Consider the following 14,235-nt stretch of genomic DNA (forward strand, 5'->3'; position numbering starts at 1 on the left):
AAAAAAGCGATGGAGATAGCTCAGGCGATGGGAGTAGACTCAAAAAAGTGGCACTGAGCTTCAAAGCGTGGCTGAAGGGGAGGTTAACCAGGTACAGGGCGGTATGGCCACAAGGTCAATAGCGGGATCAACAGGCATAGCACAGAACCAAACGCGGTTCTCAGGATAGGACCTGAACCCAAGGACCAGGAAGGAGTTAGAGTGTCAACCTGAATCCGAGGTGGACTGGTATCTTGGGGGTGTGGGGGAGGGGGAGAAAGAAGAGGACCATCCCCGAGAGACCTGCGATGTCAGGGAGTTTGTGCGCTTCCGATGCAACCGAAGCGGGCACATTCAAACATGTTCCATGGGAGGCAAAGCATGCCAATGCAACAAAATCAACAGCAGTCCACAACGTCACTGACCAAAACGACAGCATTAGCGGCAGTCCAGGGCATCACTAAACATAGTGGAGAAGAGTTCTGAAGAACAGCAAGCAATGTATCGGTTGAATGACACGAAAGTGAATAAGGTGGCTCTGATAGAAACGGTCTTGAGGGCAAATGGTAGATCCCTTAAAGTGGATGTTGACACCGGGGTTTGTTGACCCCAGTGGGTGAGGAAACTTTCCAATATCTTAGAGCAGGAACGCATTCTTTAAGCTTTAAGTGTACAATAGCCAAGCTTTCAACATACACCGGGAAATTGTGAAGATTCTCGGAACAGCTAATATCCCAGTGGCATAGGGGACACAAGGCCAATCTACCTTCGGTTGTCATGGAAGAACATAGACGAGGTATGTTGAGAGGAGACTGGTTACAGAAGATTGGGCTCAATTGGCTGGATCTATTTTTTTTGAAAAATATTTTAGAGGCATTTTTATATATATATATATATAATATATACATACATACACACACATCAAACACCATAAAAAAGCAAACAGGAATGCAAATAATCAAAACAAATAAATATCTAACACTCCACCATCCTGCCTTCCGCTTCCCAACTCTCCAACCTCCTTTTTCACTCCCCACTGCTGACATCTTAACTATTTTCGAAGTCGTCGATGAACGGCTGCCATCTATGGGCAAACCACTCTACAGACCCTTTCAAGATTGGATTGGATTGGATTGGATTTGTTTATTGTCACGTGTACCGAGGTACAGTGAAAAGTATTTTTCTGCAAGCAGCTCAACAGATCATTCAGTACATGGGAAGAAAAGGGAATTGAACAGAATTCAAGAAAATACATGAGAATACATAATAGGGCAACACAAGATATACAATGTAACTACATAAGCATTGGCATCGGATGAAGCAGACAGGGTGTAGTGTTAATGAGGACAGTCCATAAAAGGGTCATTTAGAAGTCTGGTGACAGTGGGGAAGAAGCTGTTTTTGAGTCTGTTCGTCCGTGTTCTCAGACTTCTGAATCTCCTGCCCGATGGAAGAAGTTGGAAAAGTGAGTAAGCCGGGTGGGAGGGATCCTTGATCTTCTCCAGCATGAGGAACTCTGCGAGGTCGCTCACCCAAATCCGCGGTTTCGGCAGTCCCGAGTCCCGCCATTCCAATAAGATCTGTCTCTGGGCTACCAGGGAGGCAAAGGCCAAGATATCGACCTCTCTCACCCCCTGGACTTCCAGTTCTTCTGACACTCTGAAGATCGCCACTTCTGACTCGGAACCACCTTCATTCACCCTCAAGACCTCAGGCATAGCGTCGGCGACCCCCTGCCAGAATCCCCCCCAAGCTTCGGACAAGCCCAAAACGTGTGACATGATTCGCAGGCCCACCTGTGCACCACCCACTTATCCCCCAGCCATTCAAAAAATCTGCTTATCCTGGCCACAGTCATAAGTGCCCTGTGCACCACTTTGAACTGAATAAGGCTAAGCCTATCACACAAAGAGGTTCACTCTCCTCAAAGCCTCCTCCCGCAATCATAAGACCATAAGACATAGGAGCAGAATTAGGCCACTAAGCCCATCGTGTCTGCTCCACCATTCAATCATGGATGATATTTTTCTCATCCCCATTCTCCTCATAACCCTGATCCCCTTATTAATCAAGAACCTATCTATCTCTGTCTTAAAGACACTCTGTGATTTGGCCTCCACAGCCATCTGCAGCAAAGAGTGCCACAGATTCACCACCCTCTGGCTGAAGAAATTCCTCCTCATGTCGGTTTTATAGGATCGTCCCTTTAGTCCGAGATCGTGTCCTGCTTCCTGTTTTTTCTTCAACTGGAAATATCCTCTCCACGTCCACTCTATTCAGGCCTCGCAGTATCCTGCATGTTTCAATAAGACCCCCCCTCATCCTTTTAAACTCCAACGAGTACAGATCCAGAGACCTCAACTGTTCCTCATACGACAAGCTCTTCATTCCAGGGATCATTCTTGTGAACCTCCTCTGGACCCTTTACAAGGCCAGCACATCCTTCCTTAGATACGGGCCCAAAACTGCTCACAATACTCAAAATGGGGTCAGTCCAGAGCCTTATATAGCCTCAGAAGTACATCCCTGGTCTTGTATTCTAGCCCTCTGGACATGAATGCCCTCTGGACATGAATGCTAACATTGCATTTGCCTTCCTAACTGCCGACTGAACCTGCACGTTGACTTTAAGAGAACGTGAACAAGGACTCCCAAGTCCCGTTGTGCTTCTAATTTCCTAAGCATTTTCCCATTTAGAAAATAGTCTATGCCTCCATTTCTCCTTCTAAAGTGCATAACCTCACTTTTCCACATTGTATTCTATCTGCCACTTCTTTGCCCACTCTCCTAGTCTGTCCAAGTCCTTCTGCAGCCCACATGCTTCCTCAATACTACCTGTCCCTCTACAAATATTTGTCATCTGCAAACATAGCAACAGTGCCTTCAGTTCCTTCTTCCAGATCATTAATGTATATTGTGAAAAGTTGCGGTCCCAGAACAGACACCTGAGGCACACCACTAGTCACCGGTTGCCATCCTGAAAAAGATACGGGGAATACGGTATTGGACCCGGTGGGGTAAATGGGGTGTTCGGGAACTATTATAAGAGGGGTGTGCGAGAACTTTTATAAGAGACTATGAGTCGGACCCCCCCCAACGGAGTGAAGGGAATGTGGCATTTCTTGCATGGGCTAAAGTTCCCCAAGGTGGAGTGTGCGAACGAACCGGGTGAGCTCGGAGTATTTTGGGTTGCACCATGGGACGAGGCAGGAATGCCCACTCTCCCTATTGCTCTTTGCCTTGGCGATAGATCCATTGGCAATGGCGCTTAGAGCGTCAAAGGATTGGCAGGGGATAGTGCGGAGGGGGTGGAGCATAGGATCTCTTCGTACGGGGACGATTTACTGCTGTATATATCAAACCCGTTGGAAGTTATTGGGGGGATTATGGGCATATTGGAAGAATTTGGTTGATTCTCGGGGTACAAATTTAATATGGAGAAGAGTGAGGTTTTCCCGATCCAGGTGAGAAGGCAGGAGAGGAGGTTGGGGGAGTTACAGTTTAGGGTAGTGGGGTGAGCTTTAGGTATTCGGGCGGCGCAGGGGTGAGAGCTTCTAGCTATCTCTCAACACCTCCATCGCGGTTGCCAATAAAGCAAGCTGCTCATGTTCCTTCACCATCTCCTCCATCGCGTGGCATTGGGTCTACAGCCTCAGCTCCACATGGTCGATCCCCACCGTAAGCGGGTCCACCATCTTCGCCAGGTCCTCGAGAGATTCCTTTCTCTGCTGGGTGAACTTCGAGGTCCACCAGCTACTGCATAGACCACTGAGAAGGTAGGGCCACCCCCTTGCTCTCTGCCATCTTTCCCATGTTGCAGGAAATGTTTCCGACAACTCCTTTTGCCTAAAACCACTTCTGGTCCACGAATCCATCCACTGGTGGATTAAACTCTTCCTCCACTACTCCTGCACCTTTTTCCATCAAAACAACCGCCCGTTAATCGGGGAAAAGAGCCCAAAACACCGCCACAAGCGGGAGCTGCCAATTGCGTGACCACTCATACCATGGCCACCACCAAGACCAATTGGCTGGAAATCTTCAAACTATTTAATGGCGTCCTCCAAGATGCCTTGAGGTATAAAGCACAAGGAATTGATGGCATTATATGTCAATCTGGATTGGATGCCCATGTTCTTTAGAGCCACACCAGTGCTATACACACTGCATCAGAAGATTGAAGCAGTGCTAAAGAGATTGGAAGAGCTGGGCATAATCAAGCCTGTCTAGTTTTCTGAGTGGGCAGTACGGATAGTCACGGTCAATAAACCAAACTGTTCATTGAGGTTTTTTTGGGGGCTATAAGCTGGCCATAAATCAGGTTGCCCAAGTCTATCGGTATTCAATTCCCCGAATTGAGGACCTCCATGCTAAGCTGGCAGAGGGCCTCACCGATTCAAAATTGGACCTCAGTCACATCTTTCTGCAAGTAGAGTTGGACGAGGAGTCTGAGGTTTGCTACAATCAGTACCCAAAAAGGCCTGTTGCAGTAAACCAGACTGCCGTTCGGCATTACTTCAGCTTGTGCTATCTTCCAGCGCACGTTGGAAAGTCTCCTTCAGGGAATTCTCACAATGATGGTTTACAATTCATGACGTGGTCATCACCGGCACTACACCAGAAGAACACACGGCCAGCCTACATGAAGTCTTAAATGAGGTTTCATGACGCAGGGGTCCGCCTAAAACACAAAAATGTACTTTTCAGGCCTCAGAAGTGACGTCCCTACGACGCTGAGTTTATGGGACAGGGTTACACCCCTTGGCAGAAAGGTTCAAGGCCATACAAGATGTCCCTACATGCAAAAATGTCAGACAGCTTAAATCCTTCCTCGGTATGGTCAATTACTATGGAAGTTTTATTTCAAATTTAGCCACAACATTAGCACCATTACACCAGCTATTAGGAAAGAATGAGCAGTGGCAATGAAGAAAACTCCAAAGAGGAAACCTTCTGAGTCGTGAACCAAGCATTCGTCTTCAAACCTCTTGGTGAATTTTGACCTGGGTAAACCAATTGTGCTGACATGTGACATGTCCCCTTATGGTATAGGGGCAGTTTTACCCCACAAAATGAGAGATGGTTTGGAACACTATTGCCGTTGCCTCAAGGATCGCCTGTGGAGCCGAGACCACATTGATTATGCGGCCCTGATAACGGGCAAGATGTTTTTGGTACTCAGATGTTCACGCTGTGGTCATTGGTTCAATAGATGGGGACCACTACTTCGGCAGCCACAGTAGATGCCTCGCAGCAAGCATTTGCCATTCGTGAGCTTCCGGAGTCAATTGTTTCGGACATCAGCATCTCCTTCACTAGCGAGCCAATGACATACACCACACGACGACAGCCCCAAACACCCAGCGTCGGACAGTCTGACTGTGAGGGGCGTCAAAACTTTCAAGAATGCCATGAAAAAGATATCTGTTAAACCACTTTGGCTGTGGTTGGCTAATTTTTCTTTGTTGTACAAATCAACCCCTCATTCAACCTCAGGAGTCACACCAGCTGAGCTATTCATGGGCCATAGGTTGAGAACCCGATTGGATCTTGTGTTTCCAAATTTGGCAGAGAGGGCAGAAGCACATCGGGCCTCCCAGAAGAGTCAGCAGTCAGAGAAAAGGGGCGACAGGTCGGTCTGGATTGAAGACCCGGTTTTGATGTATAATTTCACCTGTTTGCCACAGTTAGAAGGGAAAGCTGTGGCCTGGTCAGGGTCGGTCTTTTATGTGGTCAATATGAGTACGAAGACTGTCAGAAAGCAGGTTGACCTCTTGAGGAGTCACGGGTAGTGACCCCAAAGAGTTGACAAGTCTAGCAAGCATCGTGAATGTTCCTGTAACTCTATCCAGCCAAAGGGAGCAAGGGACTCCTGTTTCTGTTCAACCAACTGTATCTGTCGAGGCAGATGAGGCCAGTTTGTTCGTCGTTGAGGTGCCTCCTGAGATGGGACTGACTGTTAACCACTCAATCACCTAAAACAGCGGCAAGTCTGTGAAAGGGCTAGAGGTCCCAGAAGTCTCCGGACCGACTGACTTTTTGATGGACTCTTTCCCTTGTTATCTCTGTTAACACTTGTAACTTCTGTATGCAATGCTTGGGGTAGCTGTAATAAGGGACTGGGGGGGGGGGGGGGGTCCACAGACCATGTGACCCACTTGTGAGCATGTGAACCCCAGCTAATGGAGAGTTGAGGGTCCAGGGATCAGGACCCCAAGCAGCCTGGACCAGGCAGCCAAGTGTTAAGATCTGTTGTATAGTGTTCTGTGCCTGTTACTTAACTGGCTTTGCCGTTAACTACTGGAAGCCTCCAGTGTATGTCTCAAGCTACCACAGTATTAGATCGAACATGGACAAGAAAACACCCAATTATCACTTACCATGAATGTACTGTGGGTGAGAGACTTCATGTCCATTTTCCATGAGAAGCTCAGTACCATCACGACTGACCAAGAGAGCCGAGTCTTGAAGGCTATAGCCACCATACAGCCGTTGCCGAGACTAGTTCCGCTTCACAGTGTGGATATGCGTGTCCTGTCATTTGCCACTACCACCATGTTAAATGGGATAAGTTTGGATTAGATCCAACTAGCCATGATGAGCTGCGAGCCATAAAGTGCATTCCATAACCTCATGGCCTGGCTTATCCTTCACTCTGCAATTACCATGAAGCCAATAGGTCAATTTTAGTTCAATGAAGAGAGGGAGGAGCATCCCAAGAATAGTACCAGTTGGGATCTACAAGTGAGATGCCAATCTGGTGAAACCAAAACTACAGACGCCACATGTACAGCTGAAGAAGCATGCTCTAAACAAAGCCAAGCAATCACACAACCAATGAATCAGATCAAAGGTTTACAGTCCTGGCACATCCAATCAATCATGAAAGGGGGTGGCAATTAAAATCATTAAAGGAGATGGCTCCACAACTATCCCACCTACAATGCTGGAGGAGCCCAGCACTTAAGTGCAAAAGATACTGCAATGCAAAAGATACAGCAAAAGCATTTGCAACAGTCTTCAGCCAGAGGGCAGCACGTTAGCATTGTAGATAGCACAATTGCTTCACAGTTCCAGGGCCCCAGGTTTGATTCCGGCTTGGGTCACTGTCTGTGCGGAGTCTGCACGTCCCCCCCGTGTGTGCGTGAGTTTCCTCCGGGTGCTCCGGTTTCCTCCCACAGTCCAAAGATGTGCAGGTTAGGTGGATTGGCCATGATAAATTGCCCTTAGTGTCCAAAATTGCCCTTAGTATTGGGTGGGGTTACTGGGTTATGGGGATAGGGTGGAGGTGTTGACCTTCGGTAGGGTGCTCTTTCCAAGAGCCGGTGCAGACTCGATGGGCTGAATGGCCTCCTTCTGCACTGTAAATTCTATGATAATTTATGAAGGTGCCAAGCGGATGATCATCTCGGCCTCCAATGCAGATCCCCAGCATCACAGATGTCAGTCTTCATCTAATTTGATTCACTCCAAGTGATATCAAGAAACAGCTTGAAGGCAGTGGATACAGCAAAGACTATGTGCCCTGACATATTCCGGGAACTGTAGTGAAGACCTGTGCTCCAAAAAAATCCACGTCCCTAGCCAAGTTGTTCCAATACAGCTACAACCCTGGCATCCACCCGGCAATGTGGAAAATTGCCCGAGTATGTCCTGTACACCAAAAAAACAGGACAAATATAACCCGGCCAATTTCCGCCATATCAGCCTACTCTCAAATCAGTGAAATGATGGCAGGCGCCATCAACAGTGCTATCAAGCGGCATTTACACAGCAATAACCTGGTCACTGGCACTCATTTTGCATTCTGTCAGGGTCACTCAGTTCTTAACCTCATTACAGCCTTAGTTCAAACATGGACCAAAGAGCTGAATGCCAGAGATGGGGCGAGAGTAACTGCCCTCGACATTAAGATGCATATTGCACCAAGGAGCCCAAGCTAAATTGGAATGGGAATCAGAGGGAAAACCCTCTACTGGTTGGAGTCATAAAGGAAGATGGTTGTGATGGTTGATGATCAAACATCTCGCTTCCAGGACATCACTGCAGGAGGTCCTCAAGACAGTGTCCTAGGCCCAACCATCTTTAGCTGCTTCATCACTGACCTTCCTTCCATCATAAGGTCAGAAGTGGGTATGTTTGTTGATGACTGCACAACGTTCAGCATGATTCAAGGCGCCTCAGATATTGAAGCAATTCATATCCAAATGTGGCAAGACCTGGACAATATCCATTCACGCCACACAAGTGCCAGGCAACAACCATCTCCAGCAAGAGGGATCTAACCATTGCCCCATGACATTCAATGGCATTTACATAGCTGAATCTTCCACTATCAACATTCTGGGACTTACCATTGCCCAGAAACTGAACTGGACTGGGCCAACTATGAAAATGTGGTGGTTACAAGTGCAGCTCAGATGCTAGGAATCCTGCAACGTGTAACTCACCTCCTGACTCCTCAAAGCCTGTCCACCATCTACAAGGCACAAGTCAGAGCTGTGATGGAATACTCTTCCCTTGCCTGGATGAATGCAGCTCCAACACTGAAGAAGCTCAACACCATCCAGGACAAAGCAGCCTTCCTGATTGGTAACCCTTCCACAAACATTCAATCCCTCCACCACCTACATAGAGGCAGGAGTGAGTACCATCTGCACAATGCATACCAAGGCACCTTAGGCAGCACCGTCCAAAACCACGCCTGTGACTAAATAGGACAAGGGCAAAAATACATGGGAACACCCCCACCTGGAGGTTCTCCTTCAAGTCACCATCCTGATCTGGAAACATGTCGCCATTCCTTCACTGTCGCTAGGTCTGCACGGCGACACAGTGATTAGCACTGCTGCCTCACAGCACCAGGGACCTGGGTTCAATTCTGGCCTTGGGTGACTGTCTGCATGGAGTTTGCACTTTCTCCCAGAGTCTGAATGGATTTCCTCCTTGTGCTCCGGTTTCCTCCCACGGTCCAAAGATGTACAGGCTAGGTGGATTGGCCATGCTAAATTGCCTGTTATTGGCCAAAACATGTGCAGGTTAGGTGGGGTTATAGGGTTACTGGGATAGGGGTGGGCCTAGATTGGGCGCTCCTTCAGAGGCCAAATAGCCTCCTTTTGCACTGTAGGAATTCTATGGGTCAAAATCCAGGAACTTTTTGTGTGTTGGTGTACCTTCACATCAGGGACTGCAGTGGTTCAAAAAGGCAGCTCACCACCACCTTTTCAAGGGCAACTAGGGATCCGAAATAAACACTACCCTGGCTAGCGATGCCCACATCCCGCAAATGAATTTTAAAAAGTAGTAACAGGGGAAAGCTTCATTACTATCCCTCTTCACAATGATCAATTCACTCCATGTGAAAATGAAAAACACTGCATACAGCAATGTCTATTGGGCCTGATGTAATCCCAGCTTCAGTTCTCAAGACTTGCTACAAAACTAGTGTCCGTAGTCAAACTGTTCCAATACAATTACAACACTGACATCCATCCGATGAGATGAAAAATTGCTTGGGAAGGCCCTGCCCATACACAGCAGGACAAATCGAATTGGTCCAGCACCAGCCTACTTCGACTCAACAGTAAAATGATGATTGACAGAAGTTATTGACAGAGCTACCAAGTGACATTTATCCATTGATAACATGCTCACCGACATTTGGTTGGGGTTCCAGAAAGTTAATTTGGCTCGAAGCCTCATTAAAGCTTTAATCAAACATGGACAAAATAGAATTCCAGAGGTATGGGAACAGCCTAGCCATCAACACATTGGGCATCAAGGCACATGGGTCAAACTGAAGTCAATATACAGCACGTTCAACATAATCAAATGTCCCAAGACACATGAGATATTAGAACAAAAGCTTGATCAAAAAGGTAGGTTTTAAGGAAAAATCTGAGACATAAATTTAGGGGGAGGGTATTCCGGGGTACAGGCCCCTGACCACCAACTAACAAACAATTAAAATGGAAAATGCTCAAGAGGCCACAGTTAATGTACAGGTACGATTGTGGAGGTGGGGTTTATAGAATCTCTGCAGTGCAGAATGAGGCCATTCAGCCCATCGAGTCTGCACCGACCCTTTGAAAGAGTACCCTAACCTATGTCTCATCCCTCATCTTGCAACCCCTTATCGGGGCAATTTGTCATAGCCAATCCACCAAAGCTGCACATTTTTGGGCTGTGGGAGGAAACCAGAGCACCCAGAGGAAACCCATGCAGACCCGGGGAGATCGTGCAAACTCCACACAGACAGTCGGCCGGGATCAGAATCGAACCCGGTCCCTGGCGCTGTGAGGCAGCACTGACCACTGTACTGCCCCTGTGCCACCTTGCCTTTGTTGTAGCGTGGAGGAGATTACAGAGATAAGGAGAAGCTACAAAGGGGTTTGAAAATTAGGATGAGAATTTACAAAAGAGGCATTGTTTAATCAGGAACCGATGCAGAACAATGGGCATGGGGAGATGGGGAATTTGTTGGGAGTAAAACAGCAAATGCAGCCGGAGGGATAGACTTGATCTTTGTAACTCAAAAAAATATCTATGAGTTCTTTGCACTTATTACTGGAGGCGAGCGTAGAACAGGCAACGATGGTCTGTGGTAAAGCAGATAAATCCTATGTGTTATCTTGAACTTCTTGGATGATCTTTGAATACTGGGCAGACTTGCTAATGGAGAGCATTGGCAAAAACATTCAACTATTTCAATGACCTCTCCCGCATCAAGGTCAGAGATGGGAATATTCACTGATGATTTTGGTGTTCAGTTCTATCTACCACTACTCAGACAATGAAATAGTCCACATGCAGCATGACCTGGATAATATTCAGGCTTTGGATGCGAAGTCATAAAGCAATATTCGTGCAATTTTCAACTAAAATATCTAACTACCTTGACACTGAATGGCATTGAATCCTGCACAATCACCCAGCGAGCCACTTAACTCAACCAGCCACATAAAAACTGCAGTTACAAGTGTACATCAAAGATTGGATGTTCTGCAACAAGTGATTCACTTGACTTTCAAAAGCCTTTCTACAGGATCATGGAACACACCCCACTAGCTTCTATGAACACAGCTTAAAACACAATTTATGACAAAGTAGCCTGCTTATTCAATACTCTATTCACCACCTTAAACATTCACTCCTTCCATCACCACTGCAGTGTTGACCATCCGCAGGATGCACCACAGTATCTCCAAGGCTTCTCCATGAGCACATACCAAACTTTTACCAACTAGAAGGGAAAGGGTAACAAAGACATGGGACCACCACCCCAAATTCTGCTACAAGTCAGATAACATTCTGATTGGAAATATAGCACCACTCTTCATTATTGCTGGGTCAAAATCTTCGAACTCCCACCCCAACAGCAACACATTACAGACTACTTCGTTCCTCGCCACCAACTTTCCAGTTAGGCTTCATGCATGCACAGCAGTCTAGAAAATACCACACAGGCCTTGTTTCATGTTCAATACCATACATGTTTTTAAAGACAACACATATTGAAAAAACTGGTCATATACAATAACAAAACTTTACATGGAACATTACTCAGCATCACTTTCTCAAAGGAATTAGGAATGGGGAATAAATGCTAGCCTTGCTAAGGACACCTAGATCCATGACGAATGAATTTGGAACAAGTATCAAAATCAAGATAATGCAGTTAAATGGCTGAAGGGCTAATGGTTCCTTTCTAGGGCATACACTTGTAGAAGCTTCTGACCTCTGACTAGTGGATCAGTTTCGCTAAACCAGCGACAAAACGTTATGCTTTCACCTACGGGAGGAATCGTGACAGGCAGCAGCATTAGGTTTGGCATTTAAAAAAAGTTAGTTTTCTAATGGTGGAATAATCAGCTTGGAATTTTATTCTCCCAATTTTGAAGAATTAAAGATGAGTTAGGTTTCCTGATCCAGATCTGGAACCACATTTGCATTCATTTTCATCTCATGAATGCTCATTAAATGGCCAACTCACTTTATGTTGCCCTCCAAGTGATAGTAGAACGGTCTGTTGTGCGAATGCATGTTAAGTGATGTACACCCGGCGGGCTGTACTTCATTTATTATTTAGAGGTATTAAACTGCTTTTGCCTCACTTTAACAGCATTACCGCAAGATTTCAGGAGCTTGTATCATAGTCAGCTCCAAGGCTGGACAAAGGAAGCAGCTATCTCGTGAAGGCCAAGAGCATCTCAGAGGACAGAGTTAGTGATGTCAAGTTTATGGCTCTGGGGTGAGAGCTCAGTGTACTGGTGGTAGGAAGGAGCAGTCACAGTAAGAGGGAAGTGGGATTCCAATGGGTGGCAGTTTAGGGTGTGCATCTGACCTGTGCAGATCATGCAGGGTGACAGGGGGTGGCTCAGATAACAGCAGGGAACAGGGTCAGTGTGGGCAGGAAAAGGTGACAGCTCTCAGGTTATAGGGTGCAGGGCAACGGGACGAGATTCAAGGGCGACAGAATGGAAAAAATAGTGATATTGAGTGAATTGTGGTAATGGGCGGAGGGGGGTGACAAGGGAGGATAGAAGATGGTGGAGCATGTCTGAAAAGTTGTATGAACCATTTTCTCACGGCTACACTTGACAATACAGCTGCTCTAATATGTGTAAATCCTCAAAGTGGGAAGGGGAGAGAAGTGGGTGGAGTTTAAGGTTACAAGTGGCCGACTAAAGGCACACCAATAATTGAGGCAACCAGATGCCAAAGATGCTCAGTTGCATTCTTCGCATATGAAGGCCACAATGCAACACATTTGTTCCCAACACACGGGTCTCATAACGGACATTCCAGCAAGATGTGGATCTACTGTTCATTCTGTGCCATTTTCATCGGCTGCTGTCCAAGACAGGGATGAAGGGAGGTGGGTTCCTCCTTGTGGCATAGCTGATGGACGGCAGCAAACTCGCAACTTCAAACATACAATCTCCCAAGTGAATGGTCATGGCTGACAAGGGATCATGGGTTAAACTTTCTATGCTGCCAATGCAGTGGTATCTCTATAGACGTCTCAATGGTAGTGGAGACCAGCAGAAAAGTGTCCATGTGAGCCTTCTTGCATATGACTCATAACCGTGATCAAAGAGCAATGCCTCCATATGCATGAACGTACGAGAGGAACACACATCTATAGTTGTCCAGCAAGCCCTTTACCTAGAAGGGCGCAGTAACAGAGACAGTTGAAGTGCTTAGCATTGATCTGCTGGCTTGGAGATGGAAGGAAACACGTAAAGGCGGTGCACACTAAATTGATTCACCTAAATTTGTTCATACGGCCACTGAGTGGTCGATGGTGCTGGCTGCAGCAAACTTGCCATGGTAAAAGCCCTTAGCCAAATGAGAAGGAAGGCCCATCACCAGTTGGCACCAGGCCAGGAGGAGCAAGGGCCTGAGCAGCAAGAGGCATCAGGACCTCTAAGGCCAGATGCTGACGAATATGGACGAATCTGGCAATGGCGAGCAATGACCAGATCATGGGTGTATCTTATCTAGAAACGACCAAAGATCAGTGGCAGAGACTCCCTCAAGTCCCACGATTAGGCTGCTCACATCCGCAAGCTTTTCCAGTGCAAGTTGTGAACACAAGGACTAGAGCAGAGCTTCTGGCCCACAACGAATGTCCGACTAGATGCACTGTAAATGTGGTGCTCGGACCATCAACCCCATGAGGTAGCAGTCGGGCAGGCGGCTTCCGGCCTAACCTGCCACAAAATGTGCCTTACTGATACATAATTAATCAGCCAAAAAGCTGAAGATCACGCGTTTCCCCCACTCTGCAGGTCAGCAGGAATCACACAAAATTTCCCACTAAGTCTCCAGAATGGAAAATCCTGCCCTAGAAATGGGTGTTAAGTCTGTCCACTAGATTTTACTTTTCCCATTAATTGTGAACAAGATATTTCAATTTAGCAACAAAACTGATGTTCAGTCACTGGAGTATCGGTGGAGACCAAGTCCATATGGGATTTACCTTGTATAAGTAGGGCTGGTTTAGTTCAGTGGGCTAGCCGGCTGTGATGCAGAACGAGGCCAGCATATTCGTTCAATTCTCGTACCAGCTGAGAATTCTGAATTCTCCCTTTGCATACCCAAACAGGCGCCGGAATGTGGCGACTAGGGGCTTTTCACAGTAACTTAATTGCAGTGTTAATGTAAGCCGACTTGTGACAATAAAAGATTATTAATTGGTAAATGTAACCTCGTCATATTCACATTATCCTTAGCACATTGGTTTTCAAATCC

At 46.7% G+C, this 14,235-nt stretch overlaps 1 protein-coding gene across 1 annotated transcript in view; it reads right to left on the reverse strand.

The window, feature by feature from the left end:
• The window catches only part of dnaja2a (DnaJ heat shock protein family (Hsp40) member A2a), a 44,674-nt gene that overhangs the window by 16,028 nt on the left and 14,411 nt on the right, over window positions 1-14,235 (reverse strand). The window lies entirely within an intron of this gene.

Source organism: Scyliorhinus canicula, chromosome 9 (genome assembly GCF_902713615.1).
Source record: "Scyliorhinus canicula chromosome 9, sScyCan1.1, whole genome shotgun sequence".
Classification (NCBI taxonomy): domain Eukaryota; kingdom Metazoa; phylum Chordata; class Chondrichthyes; order Carcharhiniformes; family Scyliorhinidae; genus Scyliorhinus; species Scyliorhinus canicula.